The 14,878-nt window shown below is 52.1% G+C and overlaps 1 protein-coding gene across 3 annotated transcripts in view; it reads right to left on the bottom strand.

Annotated features, from left to right (window-relative positions):
* The window catches only part of GDPD5 (glycerophosphodiester phosphodiesterase domain containing 5), a 95,430-nt gene extending 91,045 nt beyond the window's left edge, over nt 1-4,385 (bottom strand). Inside the window, exon 1 of one of the 3 annotated variants that reach the window (XM_080642743.1) lies at nt 3,545-4,385. The gene's annotated coding sequence lies outside the window, so the exon portion shown is untranslated. Of the gene's footprint in view, nt 1-2,810; nt 2,919-3,544 lie in introns of those variants that run through there. The other 2 variants (XM_080642741.1, XM_080642742.1) reach the window with 2 other exon arrangements.
* Nucleotides 4,386-14,878: the final 10,493 nt, after the last annotated feature.

Below are 14,878 nucleotides of genomic sequence, written 5' to 3'. Positions count from 1 at the left end.
GAGGCCACATGTGGTGTGTTTAGGAGACAGTGATGAGCAATGAGCCAGGGGTCCATGCAGTGGCTACAGTGGGCCAGGCCTTGAAGATGCAACAAAGGAGACTGGTCTCCAACTTACAGACAAAAAGGAGCCACAGAGGGTTCTGAGTGGGCACTCCACGATGCTTTTTTTCTTTCTTTTATCTTGTAATCCTCACCCGAGAATATTTTTCCATTGATTTTTAGATTAGAGTGGAAGGGAGGGGGAGAGACACACAGAGAAAAACATCAATGTGAGAGAGACACATCAATTGGTTGCCTTCCGCACGAGCCTGGACCAGCCAGGGATCGAGCCTACAACCGAGGTACATGCCCTTCACCAGAATTGAACCCGGGACCCTTCAGTCTACAGGCTGTCACTTTATCCACTGAGCCAAACTGGCTATGGCTCCATACTGCTTTCTGAAATGTGAATTCTGTCTGACATTCAAGGCCCTCTGGCATCTGGTTACCCTCCCTCTTCTCCACTCCCTTCACTGACCCCATAAACCCCAGTGTCACTATCTCAGAGTTCAACCCACTTCTCTGCTTACTACCCTATCCCACCTCCCCTGCCATCAGCCCACCCCAATGTTCACGTTCACAATGAAGCACCCTTTCACTAAGTCCTATGGTGCCACGTGCTTTATGTATGTGGCCTCACAGTCACCCATAACTACCCTAATTTTACAGAGGAGCAAATGGAGGCCTGGCAGGGTCGGGATTCTTGCTTAGTCTCACAGTGAGTAAGCAGCACAGCCAGGATTCAACCTTCAGCTGATGTCAGGACTACAGCAGTTTGCCTCCAGCCCCAACCCAGACACCGTTTTCCTTGATGAGGCCTTCCAGGGTTACTCCTCGTCATGGGCCTCTCCCTGCCATTTCTCATCACCCATTTGGAATCGGAGGCCCACAGCTTGACCCTAGCCCAGCTAGCTCGGTTTCCATTGGAGAGGGGCCCCAGGTTGATAACAGGTCACGTTTTTCCTGTCCTGCCTCCCTCCCCCCATAGCCAAGACTTCATATAGCACTAACAGGAACAACCCCCTCCTCTGGGGCAAGTTCAGAAGCTCATCTGGGCACAGAGCAATTTCTCTGAGCCTGCCTCTCAGTGTGAGGGGACCCATAAATTATTCACTGCACCTTTGTGCCTAAGGGAGGCGGGACAAAGAGCCAGAGGGAATGAGTACCAGCTCCCACAACCCTGGCCCTGGGGTGGGGGTCAGAATCCAGGGTCCCCAAGCAGGTTCCAGAGGATTCTGAGACCAGGAAGGTGGCACAGGAGAGCAAGCCTGAGAATTTTCCCAGATTTCCTGGTCAAAATTCAAGCTTCCTTCCTTATAGGGAAGGAAACAGATATCTTGCCAAGCGCTATATATTTATATCTCACTTAATCCTCACACAACTTCATAAAGGAGGAATTCTAATTTATAGAGCAGAAGCTGGGGCTCCGAGGAATGAAGTGATTTGCCCAATGCCACATGGCCAGTGGGAGGCAGAGCGCATTCACGCCCACCTGGTCTGTCTCACCACTATCTGTCTGTGCCACTTAGCCCACCCGGTTGTGAGCTAGTCATCACACTGCCTTTTCCATCTGGGTAACTTCCAGGCCACCTGGTATGCAGTTGGCACTCAGTTGCTGAAGCAAACCCAAAATCCCTGGGCAAGTGGTTTCACCTCTCTGAGCCTCAGTTTCCCACACAATGTAGCCATTAATAACAATCCTAGTCATGGCAAGCAAACACAAACACACACACACACACACACACACACACACACCCTCTTTAGCACTTGACAGTCTGCCAAATATTATGGCCTCATTATCTGAACAGATAACGCCAGCCTGCCTTGACCCTATTTTACAGGTGAGGCTGGGAGCCATGGATGCATCTGAGAGGTCCCACGTGGCTCCCCAACCCTGTTCACCTCATTCCAGGTTCTTCCCATCACACCATGAAATGAGATCACAGGTGTGAAATTATGTCATTAACAAGGAGCTTTGCTTAGAGGCAGGATTATTAGGAGAATTTGAATCTCCATAGATTGGGGGGAATCCCAAGCCCCTCCGTCACCTTCTCTTGCAGACCCTCCAGGGACAGAGCTTCCAGTCTTTAGCTGACCTCTCCATTCTCCTCCACCTCCCAGGGGCTTTCCCAGGTGGCTTCCTCTACAATCCTGGAAGCTGGGCACAGCAGGGGTTAAAGAGTCCCAGCCAAGGCCACAGGGCTCAGACCAAGGCCATGTCCCCTCCCCCACCCCACCCAGAACAAGAGCCCACAGAATCCATGCCAAGCCCTCTTTCACAACACCCCTCTCCCTTGCACTGCCCTGGGGGTGGGGAGGGTGGGTAGCAGAAGGAACCCCTGCCTGGAAATCCAGACACCTGGGACATGGCCCTCAGCCCTGGCAGCTCCAGCCTTGAGACCTTGAGCAAGCCCTCCCTGCCAGGGTCAGAGGTGTCTTGCAGGGCCCCCTGCCAGGCTAAGGTCAAATCTTTAGTCCGGGCCAAAGGTTAGGAGGCTGCCGGCATGTCTTGGGCCCCCAGCACCAACCACACAGACTCTCACAACAGCGTCATGTCTGGTCACCCTGACCTCACATCAGGGTAGGAAAAACCCCAGCCACCTACCCAGAAGATGCTAACTGGGGAGGGAGAGTGGATACCCTGCAGGATATTTGGGAAGGTTTCCTCAAGCGTACTTGTGGCTCAATCACTCACTCACTGCTCTAGGATCTGGGACAGTTGGCACACACACTCCATTCTTCCTTCACCCCACAGCCTCCCCCACACACCTTGTCAGTAATGTGAAGGATGTGAGCTGGGTGAGTGCTGAGGGGCCTCATCTTCTCTGGCGATGAGAGGCTCTGTCTGGGAGACCTCTACAGTGAGTTCCCGGACACATAAGCACTGCCTTAGGACCTCCAGAGTGCCTTAGAGATCCTGGAGTCTGGGGCAGGGGAGAGAGGCCCACAGGGGGGAAGCTGTGAAGGTGGGAAGTTTCCCACCTCTGTCCTGGGAGGTGACCCGGCCATAGACAGGAGGGAAGGAAGCCAGCAGAAGCTACCTCCTCAGCCTCAGGATCGGCTCTAGGGTGTCTCAAATGGCCCCACCTTGACGGCTTCCACCATTCTGCCGGCGGCTATCCACTTCCTTTCTTTTTCTCTTCACTTTCTGCTTCTTTCCACCTCCGACCTAACCCTCCTCCCAGTCTCATCCCCAGAGTGAAAACAGCAGGGTCACTCAACCCCATGGACCCTCAGTTTCCCGATCTGTAAGCCCCTATAACAGTAAACGACACCTTTTATCTCATCGAGTATTAGTGATACTTAATGAGGGACCACTTGCGCAAGGGTGGAGCGCGGACACGCACACAATGGGCGCTCAATAAGTGCCCGTTTTCTCCCTTCCTCCTCCCCTTCCCGCGCCCCTCCAGCCTCAGCTAGTGCCGGGCACACGCCCGCAGCTGGCCCGTCGCTGCCCCGATGGGTTGGGAAGCCGCTTAGCCCGGCATCTGGGAGGCTCTCACCTGCAGCTCTTGGCTCCCGCCGGCTGCCGGGGCAGGGGGGCCCTTGTGTTCTTCTCGGGGGAAGGGGGGGAAGCACCAAGCCCCTCGCCTGGAACGGCAGGAACGTGGCAGCTTCGGCTCGCAGTACCACCCGGGGCCGGTTCAGTCCGACTGTCCAACCCGCCTGGGACCCTTCAGGGGGCGCTGGACCCTGGCAGGGGCTTCCTGGGCGCTCGCCGCCTGGAAGTCCGAAGCGCCGGGTCGGAAGGAGCTGAAGGTCCAGGTCTCAGGGAAAGAGGCTGAGGGTGTCCGGGCTCCTTTGCACTCAGTCGGGGTCCTGGGGACAACCTGCGTTATCCCTGGGCGGAGGGCTCCGACACCCGCTGCAAAAGGCTGGGAACGAGCCGCAACTGTGGACCCGTATGGTGGGCCAGGAGCGTCCCGCCCAGGTGCACTGAATCAGGGTCGTGGGCTCGGGAGTCCCGGCCACGACGCCCCGGACCGTGGGGCTGGAAGTGTCCCGTGGCAGATGCCGGGGCCAGGGCCGGCGGGGCTGGTCGGGACGCCGGCGAGGAGCCGCGGGGGCCGGAGCCCGGCGGGGAAGTCTTCCCGGTTCCGGACTCGGCTCGCTCTGCAAAACGGGGTGGACCTCGGCGCAGCGGCTGACTCGCAGCTGCGGGCCGCGCTCCACTTCCTCCTCTTTCCCTGGCTCCACGCCACGCGCTCAGCCCCGCGCCGCCGCCGCCGCCACCCCCGCCGCTGTCATCCCGGTCGCCCACCCCCACGGAGCTGCGGGCAGAACAGCGCAGAGCCGGGGCAGCGCCGCCCAGCGCCCCCAGTGCCAGCAGGCGCGGCCTCGCCCGAAAGGGGCGGAGTCATCCCGAGGCCCCACCCATCGTCCGGACCAGGGCAAGGGGCGGGGCGCTCTCCAGGTGCCCACCCTCCGCCCGCGCCGTCAGGGGGCAGGGGCCAATGGAAGAGTGAGAAGAGGGCGGGGCTCTGCGGAACGCGGACTCTACCTTGGAAAGGGCGGGGCCCACAGTGAGAAGTGAGGCTGGAGGGAGGACAATGTTGGGGCTGGGGCTGTTTCAAGAGCGGAGCAGGAGGGAAGGTAACCTGGGGACCTGAATGGAGGGCGAGGTGAAGAGGAGGGAGAAGTGAAAAGGACTGATGTGTCTGGGACCGGGGCGTGGAGACCGCCTTGTATGGGAGAGAAGGAGTCATGCGATGGAACAGGGGTCGAGGTAGGGAAAGAAACAGGGTGGAGGTGCGGTATCTGAGGTAGTGGAATCCCCAGGATAAGTGGAGCCCTCCGGAATTGTGAGACAGCCCTCACAATACTCTTCACCCTCCCAGCTTCTAGGGCTCAGCGTGAGAAAGTGAGCCTTGGATGCTGTGCAATATCCAGATTTCAGGAAGCGGTGAAAACTAAGTTTTTGAAAATACAGGGGATCTCTCTTAAACAATCCCCCCTTCTTAGCCCCATACGCGGGGAGGAACGTCATTATCAGCAGAGGATTGTGAGTGACCTTTTTGCCCTTTGCTCCCATCCCTCCTAAGCGCCTTGTGGCAGGAGCTGTGTCTGTTTCATACCTATGGAGTTCCCAGTACCCTGCTTAGGGCGAGGCACAGAGCCGGCATTGCAGGGTTTTGATGTCTGAAGGAGCGAAAGTTGAATGAATGCCTGGGGAGCAAAGGAATGGAGGCTCGCACAGTACAACCTTATGCAGAGTTACCCCATTTCACTGGTGGGGACACTAAAGCACTGAGAGGCCAAATGATGTTCTCAAGACCATATAGCTGGCCCAGGATATTACCCACTTACCACTGTAGCACTCTAGGCACAGCTGTGTGGCTTCAAACAGGTTACTGGACCTCTCTGAGGCTCTGGGGCCGCTTCTGTAAAAGCGCAATAAAGATGCTGCTACTGGGCAGGCACCAGGCTGCAGAGGTGGAGGGAAGTCTATTCCTGAGGGAGGAAACGGCATGTGCAAAGGCATGGGATCTGAAAGAACACCTCTGGGGACCCCTGGCCTATTCTGGGGGATTAGGAGAGGTTTCCCTGAGGTAGTGACAGGCAGTTCAGGCCAGAAGTAGGGGTTAGCTAGGTTAGGAGGGAACCTCAGGGAATGGGCAGTGCTCTAGGCAGAGAGGCCAGTCTAGGCAAAACTCTGGAAGTGAGGGAGATCATTGCTTTGTTGGAGAACCAGACACGTTTGGGGTGACTGGAGCTCTCAGGGCAGTGTGAAGAGGCAGACAGGGCCAGACAGAAAGGACTTCGGATTTTATTCCAGGGGCCAAGGACTCTGCTGGAGTCTTGCTCATGACCCTGAACTCAGCAGGGTCATGCTGAAGCCCCGGTCTTGAAGACCCTGAGTCTGGACTCACGGGTTGTCAGAAGGGTGTCCTGGGAAGTTTTATGCCAGGTATTGATATGGGAAAGACAGAACTTTGTAGGGAAACCAGGTAGCATGAAAACACCCAAAGCCCACAAAAGGCAAATGGTGTGGGGCCTGTATGGTTAAGGGTTAGAGTCCTCAGTGAGTCCTGGACCCAGACACTCTGTCCCTTCCTCCCTATAGAGTACACCAACCTCTTAGTGTGACTGGGAGCACAGGAAGAGGTGGAACTGGAGGCTGAAGGCCAGGCTGAGGGGTGCCCTCTCCTAGCCAAACCCAGGGCCGGGGGTGGGCAGGTTGGCCCCAGGAAGCTTGCGCTTGTCTTTTGTGTTGAGCTTGGTATGGTGCTAAGAAACCTGCCCGGCCAAAATGGCTCAGTGTTGAACGTCGACCTATGAACCAGTAGGTCATGGTTCAACTCCCCATCAGGGCACATGCCAGGGTTGCAGAATCCATCTCCAGTAGGGGGTGTGTAGGAGGCAGCCAATCAATGATTCTCTCTCATCATTGATGTTTCCATCTTTCTCTCTGAAATCAATAAAAATATTTTTTAAAAAAAGAAATCTTTGGACACAGACACCAGGAGGGTGAGGGCATGAGTGGGGGTGGGGTGAGGGGGGCATATTACATATGTAATACCTTAATCAACAAAGAAAAAAAAAAAGAAACCTTGTGCCCTAGGTGGTTTGGCTCAGTGGATAGAGCGTCAGCCTGTGGAATGAAGGGTCCTGGGTTCGATTCCCGTCAAGGGCACATGCCCGGGTTGCGGGCTTGATCCCCAGTCGGGGTGTGTAGGAGGCACCGATCAATGATTCTCATCATTGATGTTTCTAGCTCTCTCTCCCTCTCCCTTCCTCTCTGAAATCAATAAAAAAAATATATTTTTTAAAAAAGAAACCTTGTAACTTCTCCCTCTGTTTAGAACTTTCTGTGGCTCCCAGTTGTCAGCATGATTAAGTTATAAGTCCCTAGCCTGGTGTTCCAGACTCTCCATTATTGCTCTCTGCCAAGCAGCCTCATCTTCTGGTCATTTCCTTTTCCCCTCATACCAAAGTTAGCTCCATCCACAGGTAGAGTACCATTGGGACTGTGCTCCCCTTCTCTCCCGAGTCAATTCCTACTTCCCTGCTGGACCAAAGGGAAGACACTTTGGGGCAAATGCCTGTCTGTCTTTTTTCATTGCTGTATCCTCGGAGCCTGGCACATAGTAAGTACTCAGTAAGTAATTATCGAATGAATGCTCCATCTCTCCAATCAAGTGTCTCCTCCTCTAAGAAGACTTCCTGGACTCTTCCAGGAAGCCTGCCTTTGGTGTGGAATCTCTCAGCTGGAAGGCTCTGTAATTATGCTTTCAGGTCTGGTTGGCCCCACACCTCTGTGGCAGAGCATTCCCACCCAGCTGAGTGCTGGCTGGCCCCGGTGAGACCTCGGCATGGGGAGATGAATGAGGCTCTCAGAGAGATTCTCTGCCGCCCCTGCTGTGAGAGCCCCCTGAGCGGGCCAGATGAGCAGAGGCCAGAATAAAAAGAAGGCTTTCAGAACAGACCCTCCATGACCCCTGAGGCCCCAGAGAGGAGTGCCCAAGGTCGCCAAGGGGTGATCAGCAAACAGTTCTCAAACGCCCACATTCACCTCTGGCTACCCTCCCAGAGGGAGGAAGTCTCCTGACCTGGGAGAATCAGGCCTTTATGCAGCCAGAGAGGCTCACGAAGCATGACGGAGGCCTGGTCGTGGTGGGTTGTCTGGGAGGGCTCCGAGGTGGCTCTGAACCTGGGTCTCTGGGGCTGACAGAAAAGGCTGCCCTTGTCAGCGGTGCCCCACCTCTCCGAGAACCTTCCCCTCCTTATATTCTGGCCAGAGGGGAGTTAACAGTGTCGCTACTGCGTGCAGCCTCAGCTCTGCTGTGCAGCTTCCTATTTTTGTGGCAAATAAACATCCACTTTGTGCCAACATTTATATTAGGAATTTAGCACTCTCTTAAGTAGGGGCACCAAACTGTATAAAATGTTATGCCCCATGAGGCCTGTTTCCAACAAATCCTTATGTGTACCCACTATGTGCAGGCGCTGTGCTCGGTGCTGGCAGGGGACACCCTGGAGCATCGGGCCGATGTGGCCCTGCCCTCCTGCAGCTCACTGTCTGGTAGGGTCTGTAGACAGCTGAACTCTGGGCCCTCACAGGATAGCCTGCTTTCCTGCCGGTCTGCCTCTGCCAGCCCGGAATCCTTTCCCCAGCTCTCCTGCCTGCGTGTGCCCCATTCAGCCACTGGCATTTTCTCCATCCTTCAAGCCCAGGACACAGGTTGACCCCTCTGGGGACCCTGCCCAACCAACTCCGCTGGGGGGGGGGAGGGAGAGGAGGGCACAGCATTGTCCACTGGAGCCCGTGACCCTGCTGGCCCTTTGGGCCTCTCTTGGGACATTGATCCCTTGGGTCTTGGGCTGTTTGTGGGTCAGGTTTCCCACCAGAGTATGAGATTCTAGAGAGCGAGGGATGGGGTGTCTCTCTATGCCCCAAGCTCATCCCACATTTACCAATAATTTCTAAGCTGAGACCAAACATTGGGCATCCAGGGACTGGACAAGCAAGGGGTGCCCAGTCTGGGGGCTCTCTGCAGTGGTGTGTGCAGAGTGCCCTGTGAACGCAGGAGGCTGCAGGGGGAGGGGAGGGTGGCATCGAGGGCAGCTTCACAGGGGAAGTGACACTTGAGTTTGGCACCGGACACACATCCTGGCCCAGCCACCTTCCCTCTCTATGCCTCAGCTTCCGTATGACTAAAGCATAGATGAAAGTAGTGGCCCCTCAAAGGTGGTACGGATTACAAGAGACCTGGTGCCCTAGCTGGTTTGGCTCAGTGGATAGAGCGTCGGCCTGCGAACTGAAGGGTCCCAAGTTCGATTCCCGTCAAGGGCACATGCCCAGGTTGCGGGCTTGGTCCCCAATGGGGGGCATGCAGGAGGCAGCTGATCGGTGACTTTCTCTCGTCATTGATGTTTCTATCTTTCTCCCTTCCTCTCTGAAATCAACGAGAGAGAGAGAGAGAGAGATAGAGAGAGAGAGAGAGAGAGTGTCCTGGTGTTCAGTCAGCCAGGCCAGAGGTAGCACTGTGTGTGTGTGTGTGTAGACCACAGTCAGGTCCACAGTACCAAGGCAGAAAGGTCAGGAGAGTCTGTCTGTGGCTGGAGAGGTGGACAGGGGGCATGTCACATGTCTCTGTCACTGAATTTGGCTTCTGTGCTGAGGGCAGAGGGGAGCCTTGGAGGCTTTAAGCAGGGGTTACAAGGTCATGTTTGCCCTTCAGAGCTCGCCCTGGTCACTCTTTGGAGGAGAGGCTGAGGCAGGGAATCTGTCTGAGGCCTGTTTTGCGTCTGGATGACGAAGAGATGAGTGTCTGAACCTGGAACATTTAAGGAAAGGAGGCAAGCTCTTCATCATGTCTGTGTGTGGTAAGGGAGATAGAGAATTTGAGGAGTTTGTGGTTCAGGAGAGGAGCCAAGGCTTGAGGCCACAGCCAGGGATAGCTTTTGGGATGAGAGGAGAGTGGCCCCAGGGAGGGAGTGGGCTTGCATGGAGGAAGCAGAAAATCCACAGGGAGAGGGGTGGACAGGGGATGGAGCCCAGGAAAAAGCCAGAGAAGGACTGATCAGAAAAGGGGAGGAGAGGGGGCTGTAGGGAGCGGATAGCGAGGGCCAAGAGCACCAGGACTGAAGTGTCCTGGGGTCCACGGCTGGGACTGAGGGTGGCCGGGAGAGGCGGAGGCAGGAGGAGGGGTGCGCTTGGATCCAGTGTGGGCTGCCTTTCCCAGGGAAGCTGCCAAAGAGTGTGTGCTTGGGTGGCAGCTGGAGGAGGAGGCAGAGCTGGAGGCGTGTAGAGGAGGACATAAGGCCGTGTGAAAGAGAGGAGGTCACCCATAAGGGCAATGGAGAGTCTGGGCACAGGCCTGAGGGTGAGAGGCAGCACTTCCACTTAGGGGGTGGGGATGGGGCCGCTGAAGATTCAGCCGGGAGGTCTCAGGGAAGCAGGAGGCAAGGTGTCTGCTCTCCAAGGGAGGACCAGGCAGAGCAGGGACCATGAGAAGAGGCATGATGCTGAAGCCATGGCTGTGGGAAGTGGAAAGGGAGGAACAAGGCCATCTGAGGTAGGAGCCAAACTATATGGTGGCCCCTTTTCCATGGTGGAGGGGTTGGGGGTGGCTTCGCGAAATGCCTGTGTCAACTTAATAAAAAAGAATACCTGACACCTCTGGTCTTGAAAGGATGGGGAGCTTCAGAGTGGGAATTATCATTTATCAGCACCTCCCCATGCTCACAAGAGGGAATGTCTAGTTTAGCCCCACCACTGTCAATTGCCAGGGTCTGTTACCTGGGGGATTGAACTGCACAAATTTACTTCTGTGTCTCTAGCACAAACAGGGTGAGGGTCACACCCAATAGTCAGGTGCCGAATACCTTTAGCTAAAGAAATGCAGAGGGGACATGTTCATTTGGCTGCCTCTGCTGCCCCCTGCTGGGTAATACTGGTTAGTGCAGAATAATAACAGGAGTGCTGGTTCTCAAACTTTTTGTTCTCAGAACCATTTTCACACCCCAAAATTACTGAAGATCACAGAGAAATTATTTTTATATAGTTTATGTTGTATTTAAAGTATTATAAATTAAAATGGAGACATTTAAAAAAATTAAGTAATTAATTTAACAATAGCAATCTTATTAAATGTTAACATATTTTTATGAGACATATATTTTCCAAAAACAAAAAATTATTGAGAAGAATGGCATTGTTTTATATGTTTACAAATTTCTTTAAACAAATTGATGTTTCTCTCTCTCTCCCTTCCTCTCTCTCTAAAATCAATCAATAATTTTTTTTAAAGATGTGGTACACATATGCAATAAAATATTACTCAGCAATAAAAAAGCATGAAACCTTGCCCTTGCCATTTTGGCTCAGTCAATAGAACATGGTCTCCGGAATGAAGGCTCCTGGGTTCAATTCCGTCAAGCAGGCGTCCTCAAACTACGGCCTGCGGGCCACATGCGGCCCGCCGAGGACATTTATCCAGCCCGCCGGGTGCCGCTGCCTGTCCTGCTTAGCAGCCGACTCGTCCCGGGCCCACAGTGCACATAGGAATTTGTTCATTGTTTTTTTTAAAAACTATAGTCCGGCCCTCCAACCGTCTGAGGGACAGTGAACTGGCCCCCTGTTTAAAAAGTTTGAGGACCCCTGGTCAAGGGCATGAACCCCAGTTGCAGGCTCAATCCCAGGCCCTGGTTGGGAGGCAACAATTCCAGGTGTTTCTCTCACATCAATGTTGCTCTCTGTGTCTCTCCCCTCCCTTCCACTCTCTCTAAAAATCAATGGAAAAATATCCTTGGGTGAGGATTAACAAAAAAAAAGGAATGAAATCTTGTCATTTGCAACAACATGGATGGACTTAGAGGGTATTATACTAAGTGAAATAAGTCAGACAGAGAAAGACTAATACTGTATAATCTTACTTATATGTGGAATCTAAAAAACACACAAATAAATGAATGAACAAAAACCAAAAATATTCTTCTAGAGGACAAGCTGATGGTTGCCAAAGGTGGGGGGTGGGAATAAAGTAAAAGAAAAAGTGTTGGGTAGTTAAAGAAAAGATTATTATACATAGGGGGTAAAATGGGATAATTAAAGATATCAATGTGGTTACAAAGTTACTGATCAGTTCACATTCAAGCATATATATATATATATATATATATATATATATATATATATATATGTAACATGCAAATTGTCTGGGACACCGTAACACAATGACTGCTCAGGAGGAGGCTGTGTGCGCAGGTGGGCGGGAGGGGACTGCATGCGAGGTGAGGCAAGCCATGGATGGCGCAGGCTCACAGTAGAGACAGGGGGGCCTGCCAGCCATGGCATGCCAGCAGTCCCGCCTCTGCACATGAGATGCAGAGGAAATACCTTTTCTGACCGCTCATTGGCTAAGCTCCTGGTACACCACTTGCAGTGTTCTTGGTAACTTGGGAATAAGAATCCAAGAAGGTGATCTAGGGTTTTTCCACCTCACTCTTGGAGGAAAAAAACGAAGGTCCGCTGATGGAGGGGCTAAGAAATGTCATATCCTGCCCTAGCCAGTTTGGCTCAGTGGATTGAGCCTCGGCCTGCGGACCGCAGGGTCTGGGTTCAATTCTGATCAAGGGCATGTACCTAGGTTTCAGGCTCCTCCCTGGCCGGGCCCAGGTCAGGGCTCATGCAGGAGGCAACCAATCGAAGTGTCCCTCTCACATTGATGTTTCTCTCTGTCTTTCCCTCTCTCTTCCATGCTCTCTAAAAATCAATGGAAAAATATCCTCAGGTGAGGATAAAAAAAAAAAAAAAAAAGAAATGTCATATCCCATGAAAGAGACATCTTGAAAATGCCTAAAGAAAGTTGTCATTTTTTTGTGGTGAAGGGACTGGAGTCTGTGTTGATGAAAACACCTTGTTGGCTACGGCGGCTGGCAGTGGCAGCAGCAGCAGGGTGATGGGAGTGGTGCCTTCCCCTGAACAGCCCAGTTGCCTCCCACAGAGGGAGGCCAGACTGTGGCTTAGGGAGTGGGCCTAAGCTGTCAGTAAGACATCCCCTGAGGGCTCCTGGACTGTGAGAGGGGGAAGGCTGGGCTGAGGGGACCCCCCCCACCAGTGCACGAATTTCATGCACCAGGTCTCTAGTAAGAATAATAATTAAACTGGAAAAATGTTAAGTACTTACTAAAAATTACCTACAAAAAAAAAACACCACACAAATAAAATATAAAACTCTAGCCCTGGCCGGTTAGCTCAGTTGGTTAGAGCATCATCCCAATATGGCAAGGATGGCAAGGTTGCGGGTTTGATCCACCAATGAATTCATAAATAAGTGGAACAACAAATCGATGTTTCTCTCGCTCTCTAAAATCCCTAAGTAAATTTTAAAAACATTTAAAAAATAAAACTCTAAAACAATATTGTCGTAAAAAACAAAACATAACAAAAAATTTACATTTTTACCGTTTTTAAGTGTACTGTCAGTGGTATTAAGTATATACATATTGTTGTGCTACCATCACCACCATCCATCTCCAGAACTTTTTCATTTTGTGAAATTGAAACTCGGTACCCATTAAGCAATAACTCCCTATTTCCTATCCAACGCTGCAGATAGGTCCTGCCCACGGCACCCCCTCACCCAGGCATCAGCCCGAGGCGGATTACTTGGCAGAACACAGGAGGTGATGAAGGGAAGTACCTAGCCCTGTGCTCTGTAATAGCAGATGGCTCTTACAATAAGAGCAGCGGTGAGGAGACACCCAGAGAAAGTTTTGAGCATGAGGGGGATGTGGGCAGACATTTTAGGGACTTCACTGTGTGCAAGGTGGAATGGAAGGCGTGAGAACAGAGGCAGCAGGAAAGTGAGGAGATAGATACCAAAATCCGGGAAGGGATGAAGGAGGGGGGCAATGGGGGATGTGGAAGACGGGGCTGGGAAAACTTAATGGCACTACTTAGCTGCTGGAGGTCTGACCCTGCCTACCTCTGAGCTCTGGGTCCTGAATGTTCAGGGTGAGGCTTTGTAAGGGTCCTCTCTGGGACTGACTACCCATGCCAAATGGCAATGCAGGGCTTCATGTCCAAAAATTATTAAGAATTTCAAAATGGTGACACCAGAGCATTAAATCAAGAGCAGAGCCCTAGCTGGTTTGGCTCAGTGGATAGAGTGTCGGCCTGCGGACTGAAGGGGCTCAGGTTCGAGTCCAATCAAGGGCACATGCCCGAGTTGCAGGCTGGATCCCCAGTAGGGGGTGTGCAGGAGGTAGGCGATCAATGATTCTCTCTCATCATTGATGGTTTGCTCTCTCTCCCTTCCTCTCTGAAATCAATAAAAATATATTTAAAAAAATAAAATTAGGCCTAGCCAGTTTGGCTCCGTGGATAGAGGGTCGGCCTGTGGACCCAAAGGTCCCGGGTTCAATTCCAGTCAAGGGCACGTACTTCGGCTGCAGGTTCCTCCCTAGCCCAGGCACTAGTCAGGGCATGTGTGGGAGGCAACCAATTGATGTGTTTCTCTCACATCGATATTTCTCTCTGTCTTTCCTTCTCTCTTCCGCGCTCTCTGAATATCAATGGAAAAATATCCTCGGGTGAGGATTAAAAATAATAATAAATAAATAAAAATTAAATTAAAATAAAATGAAGAGCAGAGCCCTGGTCAGTGTGGCTCAGTTGGTTGAGTGTTGTCTCATGCACTAAGAGGTCACTGGTTCGATTCCTGTCAAGGGCACAGGCCTGAATTGCAGGCTCAATCCCCAGTAGGAGGTGTGCAGGGGTGCAGGGGGTAGCCGATCACTGTTTCTCCTTACCTCTCTAAAAATCAATTTTAAAATCTTTAAAAAAAACCCAGTTATTTATAAAATATTTTTAAAAATCAAGAGCAGAGTCCTCAGCTTAGAGCCAAACTGATAGTAATTGGCAATTATTGTCTGATTTAGAAGGGGGGGAAAGAGGACTCCCAGTAAAAGTTGAATTTCAGATAATGTTTTATAATAAATGTGTCTGGTGCAGAATTTGCAATAAAAAATCTTTTGTTGTGTGGACTAAAAAGGGGTCACATATTAAACCTGACAAGCTTAGGGGAGGCCTGTGTGGTGGCCTTACAAACTCAGACGGAAAGTAACCACATAGGATGGTCTGAAATTAAAACTACTTAACCATAAGTGAGTCATGGCGTAGTCACGTCCTAGGCGATATCTTTCTTGACAAAGGTCAATCTTTACCTTAACAGAGGCTGTCTATTGTCTCTTTGGATCTACAATAACATACCTTTGGAAGGTCAGAATAATCCCCTTTGTGTTCCAGATCCCTCAGGGCACAATCACCCACCAGAATAAGAGCCCACAGAACCCCTCATTGTTATCTTGCCCCTCCCCCCATACCATCT

Source organism: Plecotus auritus (assembly GCF_963455305.1).
Source record: "Plecotus auritus genome assembly, chromosome: 9".
Lineage (NCBI taxonomy): Eukaryota > Metazoa > Chordata > Mammalia > Chiroptera > Vespertilionidae > Plecotus > Plecotus auritus.
This window is presented reverse-complemented; position numbering and strand designations above follow the sequence as displayed.